Here is a 7781-nt window from a genome sequence, read left to right on the forward strand (position 1 = left end):
TTATATTAAGGCTCTAAATGCTATTTATTCTAAATGCTATGTGCTATTGTGTGTGTGTAAATATATATCTATATATATATATACATATACGTGTAATTTTGCACTGGGTAGTAACTTTAAAAAAAAAAAAAATTAAAGTGTTGTGAACGCAGCGCGCTGGGACGAATGAGAGGGTGAATTACTGGATGTCTCTACGCAACATGTGAGTGAACAAATGAATAATTGTTTATGTCAACATGATGTGTAAATGAAGGAGTGAATGGTCAAATGTCTCCATATGTTGGCCCCGCGATCCAACCCTGCCTCTTTTGCCCAATGACTGCTGGCCCCAGTCTAGACCCCCCATGGTATTGATAATCAATGGATGAATTTATTGGTATAGAGAGGTGAGATGCCGGCTCACAAGCCAGAAAAAAAACCGAAAATTTCCAACCTTTATTTGTTGTTTGAGCAGGAAACACTTTTGTCACCTATGAGATAGATAGATAGATAGATAGATAGATAGATAGATAGATAGATAGATAGATAGATAGATAGATAGATAGATAGATAATGGTTTGGATATAATATATACATGCATTCATTGTATATGTAACAAAATTATTTTAATATGTTTACATACAGAATTTGGTGAATTCATATTAATGAATTAGTTACTGAGAAAAAAACAGACCAAGTGCGAAGTATTTCCATGAGAGTAATGTTTGAGACCGTCGCCATGGAGATCGAGAAGGTCTGGTTGCAAAGAGTGAGACGGGCAAACGTAATATTTTGCCCTCGGTTCCGACGACCTTCGATTCCAGACCGCGCTCGCGTCATCTTCAACTCGGTGATCGGTTTAGGATTCTCAGGCACGGCCGATCCATAAGCCGTATCCATCTGGCGCCGCTCGGAGAAAATGGCCTGTCTTCGCCAGACGCTTCGGCATCACTCAAACACACACACACACACACACACATAGTGATGGTGACACGTTGACCCAAGATGAGGTTTCACAGTGAGCGCCGAGTCTCCGTGGAAGAATGTTTGTCTGCAGAAATGCTTGATCAAACCGTATCGTTCCCCATCGTCGCGGCTCCACAATGGCACCTCAAGGCTTCTGCCGACATCGTTTTTGTTTATTATTTACAAGGCCGTGCAGCCAATCAGAGCGGTCCGTCGACTGCGGATTCATTTGGAAAAGGCCCACCCCCCCCCCCTTCCGTTTTGATCATTTTCGGCGCCCCGCGGAGCCCCGTGCCTTGTTCCCAACGCCCAACTCGCCCACGCTCCTTTTCAACTGGACAACATGCGAGACGTGGGAGTCTTGACACCATCGAGCCCTGGTGCCATCGCACTCACACAACTTTGCCGTGTAGCCCATTCCTGTGTGTGTGTGTGTGTGTGTGTCGGCCAAATGTATACGCGAGAAAACATGCGCGGTACTTTCGCTTTCTCGCAAAACATTTCCTTAAGAGATAACTTGACGCCTTTGCAATGGGGTTTCGCCGCGGCAACGGTAAGTGGCCAGATGTACGTGTATTAAATTACAGCGCGTTGAGGATGTAAACACTTTGCCTGAAAAAAAAAAAAAAAAAATCATTTAATTACAGCGAGGCTACTGACACTAAACCGAACTCGCCGCCGTCTTTGTGTTTGCGCTAAAAGCCTCTCATTGATCCAGACGTTTCCGCCCGCTGTCCTCTTCGCAGAGATGCTCACAGAGAACGAGGGCGTTTCAAAAGTGCTCCCACACACAGCTTCTGTTTTTACCTTGTGTTTATTCCCATAATACATCTCAATATATATACAGTATACATCTGCAATTACTGGAAACATTACCACAGTATTGGATACACAAAAACACAGACCCCACAAAACACATTTTCATCAATAGTCAGGTTTCAAAGAGTCCAAGTGAAACATAAGACATTCATTCATTCATTCATTCATTCATTCATTCACTTCCCAATCTTTCGCCCTTCATTTCGTTTTACCCTTCAAAGTTTTTGTCTCATTCTGATTCTAATTTCGTAGCTCGGGCATCTGTCCCCTTCATGCATTGTTCTCATTTCATTCATTCATTCATTCATTCATTCATTCATTCACTCCCCGAATCATTTTTCTTTGACCCTTTATTTATTTGCTCAGCCTTTTATTCACTTCTTGCATCACAACCACTTCATTCATTCATTCATTCACTCCCCAATCATTAGTCCTTCATTTAATAGCTCAGATTTATACACTTTATGTATCGCACTAACTTCTTACCAATTCATACATTCATTTAATTGTTCACTTTTTACTATTTATGAATCACATTCACTTCATTAATTCATTCACTCAGACTTTATGCTATTTATGCATCACACTCATTCATTCATTCATTCATCCATTCACTCACTCACTCACTCACTCACTCAGACTTTTATTCACCTCATGCATCACAACCACTTCATTCATTCATTCATTCATTTGCTCCCCAATCACTTGGTCTTTCAACCTTCATTTCATTTCACCCTTCAACGTTTTCTCTGATTCTGATTTTAATTTTGTAGCCCTTCGTGCATTGCTCTCATTTCAATCATTCATTCATTCATTCATTCATTCAATCAGCCATTCATTTAGTCATTTGCTCTTCATCTAGTGTTTCAGGCTCGTGTGCACTTCAGGCAGTGCCATATTTTTAAAAAGGATCCCAAGTATTTTTGCCCACTCTGGAAATCCTAAGAAAATACTATTCAGATGTGACATTTTAAATAAAGGTATTATTTTATTATAAATAAGCCCACAAGGCATTTTACAGCCCATTCACATCCGGCCCCGTTTTGCATTTTTTTTCCCGGCCCGCCAAACTATTTTCTTTGAGTATTTTCAATCAATATTGAATTTAAAAACTCGTTTTTTTTTTATTTAATTTAATTTGATATGCATATAACGTCAGTAGATTTGTACGATCATTAATGATTTTAAAGTTGAAATATAATGCCAAAAAATTTAAAAAGTTTAATTTCAATTTAAAGACTCCTTTCAGTAATAAGTAATTTGCCAGTAGTCGATACTAGTAATCAGTATTTTGTCCCTATGAGTTGAATTTAACCCCTTTCTCCCGTGTACTTCTCGAGAAGTACCGTTCAGATGTACGGGCTTGAATTTCGGGTTTATTTTACAACGGGCATCAGAGCTGTTGGCAGATACTTCAAGTTTTATTATGTAACATGCCTGTAATTGTGTTCTGCCTCTACTTGAAGAAACGTCTAGTCTTGCTGATGGTTTTCCCCGGGCCGGTTTTTCTACCTCAATATAAGGAACACCTAACCCGAAGCGGGGAGACAATGTTCTTCCAGAGGAGCAGATGTAGAGCAGCGCTGTCTTTCAGAGAGACCAGAAGGCCTCTTGGTCGGGGCTGATGTTCCTCAGTGACGTTCTGGAAAGAAACAAGGGGAAATCATCGTTTACATAGGGGGTGGGCAAACTTTCAGGTTCTCAAACTGAGCGGTGGGCAGAAACTTTGATAGATGACAGAGATACACTGAGGGAGCCAAAGTACAAAATGGATGTACGCCCCATTTCCGTTGTCCTACTTCTAATTTGAAAATTCAACGAAGTGGGAAACGTGTCACGGCTCAGCCGTTTTTCCTCTCCGGCGTATCAGAATGTGGTTGCGTTGTTGTGGAAACACTCTGGCTTGTGGCACGTTCAGGAACCTCAACCCGGATGTTCAGACAGCAGTAGAGCTGAGCTGCGCTGCTCTTTCTCCCGGGGAAAGGCTGTCCGCGCAGAGGCCTGGCCATCACCGTCGACAACACCGTGGTAAGGCCACTGCAATTCCTTCCTTGCCGGTGCCCCAACGGTGACCATCAGGCCTCTGGAGCTTTTTCAGAAAACGACAGCCCGCCCGGTGTTCAACCGTCCCAAATTTTCCCACGCAACTCCCCTTCTTATGTCCCTACACTGGGTACCGGTAGCCGCCTGCATCAAGTTCAAGTCCTTGGTGCTTGCCTACCGGGCAGTGAATGGGACAGCCCCGCCTTATCTCAAGGATATGGTCAGGCTACATGTCCCTGCCCGTCCCCTGCCACCTCTGGGCGACCGTCAGAACCCCCGGCTGCCGATCGAACCGGTCTTGGCTCTCCTCGGTCTCGGCTACTTAGTGGTGGAACGAACTCCCATACAAGGTCAGAACAGCGGGGTTGCTGCCCATCTTTCGCCGTGAGCTGAAAACATACCTCTCCTTACTAATCGCACTTAGTCCCCCCCCCCCCCCCCCCCCCCCGAAAAAATGATGAACTAGATGTATGTATGTATGTACATGGTTCTGAGATGGTTATTTGGTTGAGTGGTCACTTCTGACTTTTGACTACTGGTACTTTGGATCTTCGGTGACCAAATTGCACTTCTTGTAAGTCGCTTTGGATAAAAGCGTCTGCCAAATGACTGTAATGTAAAGCAATGCAATGCAGTAGAACCAGATCACACCAGATACACTAGTATTGTCCTGTTTTTGGTTTCTTACTTGGTCCAACTCAGTTTTATACCCTTTCTTAAGTTTAAAACAAATAAATTGGAGGATAACTAGGTAACTTGCTAGCTTGCGAGAGTTTTGCAGCACTTAGCGCAGTTTCTGACCCATGTGTCAGAAAAGGTCAGATGTCAGACTGGCTGCCCTGTAAGTTAATTAAGTGACACATTTCATTGTGAGGACGGATGATAGGCCGACGTCTATTTTTTTAATACCGTGCACACTACTCACACTACATTTGCGATTGACCTGCAGATTGCGATCGACATATTCGGCACCCCTGCCCTACATGATGATGAATGGATGAATGAGGGAATTAATGTTATATGCCTCTACATGATATGGATGAGAGGGTGAATGGCTGCATGTTTCCATGACATGTTCATGAAAAAATATTTTTTATGGCACTACACGGTGCGGGAATGATGGGATAAATGGTTGTATGCCTCTATTTGACATGAATGAAAGGGTGAATGGCTGCATGTCCCCAAGATATGTTCATGAAAAATATTTTCTATGCTGCTATATGATGTGTGAATGAATGGATGAATGAATGTTTCATGCCTCGATATGTGATGTGAGTGAGAGGGTGAATGGTCATATGCCTCGAGCTGATGTGAATCCCCGTGGACCGGAATAAACGACGCTGCGGACCGGATATGGCCCGCGGGCCGTAGTTTGATCCGCCTCCGATCGAGGGAGAGCTCAAGCAAATTTTCTCGAGCCGAAGTTCTGCCGTTCACGACACTGGGAAAAAGAAATCCAGACAAATCTCCCGCCCTGTCAGTAACGTTATTTAAGTATTCGTTTATCTATTTATGCATTTTGTTTTCTGTCTCTGGACTTACATACAAAAGCGCGGATGCACATCCCGCACCAGGCGACGACTCTGCTGATCTGCAGCGCCCGGCCGCACTCCGGGCTCATCAGGCAATCCCTGGTCTTCAGACAGCATTTGGGACAACTGCTCCCTGATTTTTTAACTCCAGACGCCTTTTCTCTCCTTGGCTGACTTTCTACTGGCTCGTGGGGTTTCTTCTCGTCCCACTCTTCGCTCCCGCCTCCTCCCATGATGCTGGTATATTGTGTGTATGTGTGTGTGAGAAGGGGGTTTCAGCCAGATAAGATCTGTAACACACAGGAGGAAAATGAGGAATTCAATACCCGCTGTGTGCCATAGCTTCATATAAACACACAGATATTCATAACCTGTCGACTCCCACGCTCTCAGGCTCCGTTTACAGGAACATCCAGCGTCGGTGTCACAACGCTGCGCCGCGGTTCTCTTAAATGTGCTTCTTGAAAGCAGCGGGACTCGTAAAATGGGGCTGCGGTATTTGTTTTTCCCAGCGCTAGCTAACGACTTTTTTTTTTTTTTTTTTTGTGAGTTCTTGCTTCCGCCGTTGATCAGTCGTGTTTGGACAAAACAGTTAAAGAACTCAGATCCAAGAACTACCCGACCTGGATTTTCTTCCAGGAATTAGCCTCCTCCAAGGGAAAGCATTCTTACAGGCGATAAAGGGCCGCGGTGGGGACCCATGTGATGCGCACCTTAAGCGCCACACTCAAAAACAAATTGCAAATGAGAGGAAGGTGACATGGACAGCGCGGAGAGCAGGACTGCCGAAGCATACATGTTCAGTGCTGCGGGATTGCTAACTGAAGGCAATCAAACAGGTTGAAATGATCTTATTTTCTCACTGTGCTGCCCTGCCTGTTAGCTAACTACGGACTTATTTTGGTACCTGTGCGCCGTTGAGTTGAGCACCACGCTCATAAACAAACCAACGTGAAGAAGTCGAAGACGACGCAGGCAATGCGAAGAGCCAAGTTGCCTAAGCATACGTGTTCTACACGGTGGGAGTAATAACCATGGACTCTCGGATGGGTTAAAGTGTTTTTATTTGCTTCCCTGCTGTGGTGTAGCAGGCCAGAAGAGTTCGGATCTCTTCATCGCACCATTTCTTGCTACTTCAGTCCATTTCGTTGCAAGAAATCAGCCAACCAGTGAGCTCAGTATTTCTTTTAGCAAAATAGCAATCAGCAAAAGAAGTATCTGGTAATGGAGACAGAGCTTATAAAGTTCTATCAATTACTGAGCATCTATGTCAGTCGAGTTCCTTTGGAACCTGAAAAAAGACCTTGCGTCGGAGTAGGAGCTAAAATGTTGTATATCCGCCCAGTTCCTGAAAAGGTTTGTGCAAAAAGTTCCTCCAGTGCGGAAGAGGCTCCAGAACCAGCGACCTGCCACAATTCCCGAGAATTTCTAGGACGCCACGTGATCCGACACGAAAGGTTGCCTCGGCATCGTCATCTTTGAGCGGTCGGAGGCGGGAGCGAGGGGCGTGAATCATTAACACCGCGGTCTTAACTCGAATTCCCTTCACGGACAAGTTACCGAGCGAAGTCACATCGATTTGACGGATTAACAATTCTTCCACGCTGGCGATGATCTCTCCTGCCAGGAGATGAGCCCCCTGTTTTAACAGTCGGATCCGGCCGCTCCCCGCAGACGCTATCAGATATTAAGTGATCACCCTGATGGCGAAATAACATTTTATCTGTGCCATCCGGCGGCTCGGCATTTATTACCCTTGACAGTAAATTAGATTACTGGCATCTGGAGGGTAACCTGGCATTTTAAGTGCACCTTTCCATCTCATTCCGCTTTCAAAACTCCATTGGTTTTCAATCATGAGTAATGAAATTCTGTCGCCCTCCCCCGCCACAGAGAGCCACTCGCAGAGGAAGTGAGAGAGGGCCATTAAGAGGAGAGAAGTCTGGTAATGGTCTTACCCTCTTTGCTTTCAGAGTCGCCGATGTCTGTTTGAGTTTCCCCCCTCTCGCCGGAGAAGGCTTTTCGGCGAGTACGAACTACCGTGAACCAGCCCTGTGTGTGTGTGTGTGTTCTTCCGTGATCAGGGCGGGTGTGTCTTTCAGGTTTTACAGGTTCGGCCGAGTGTGTTGCACTTGACGACGATGAGTCTAATCTGGGCCGTCCAGCCAAGAAAGAAAAGCGTGGCTATTCTCACAAATTTAAATTCAAAGTGTTGACTGAAACCTCAGTGGATATAATCCAAAATATCCAGAATGACATCTTACGCATTTTAGCATAATAGCACAAGAATTCAAAATAAATAAAATAAATAAATAGATAAATAAATACATTGATGGATAAAGTCATAGATGAATAAATAAATCAACACAAACATAAAAAAATGAATAAAATGATAAATGAATGGATGAATACATAAATACTTTTAAGATATATCAATGACTA

The 7781-nt window shown here is 44.2% G+C and overlaps 1 long non-coding RNA gene across 1 annotated transcript; it reads right to left on the minus strand.

Annotated features, from left to right (window-relative positions):
- Positions 1 to 1740: 1740 nt before the first annotated feature.
- LOC147215325 (uncharacterized) lies at positions 1741 to 7421 on the minus strand. Its single transcript, XR_015104204.1, has 3 exons — positions 7298 to 7421; positions 5350 to 5629; positions 1741 to 3406 (listed from the first exon to the last, which is right to left on the minus strand). It is a non-coding gene; the product is annotated as an uncharacterized LOC147215325 (long non-coding RNA).
- Positions 7422 to 7781: the final 360 nt, after the last annotated feature.

This window comes from Fistularia commersonii, chromosome 32 (genome assembly GCF_037954325.1).
Source record: "Fistularia commersonii isolate RoL2024-O1a breed Wild chromosome 32, RoL_Fcom_v1.0, whole genome shotgun sequence".
Lineage (NCBI taxonomy): Eukaryota > Metazoa > Chordata > Actinopteri > Syngnathiformes > Fistulariidae > Fistularia > Fistularia commersonii.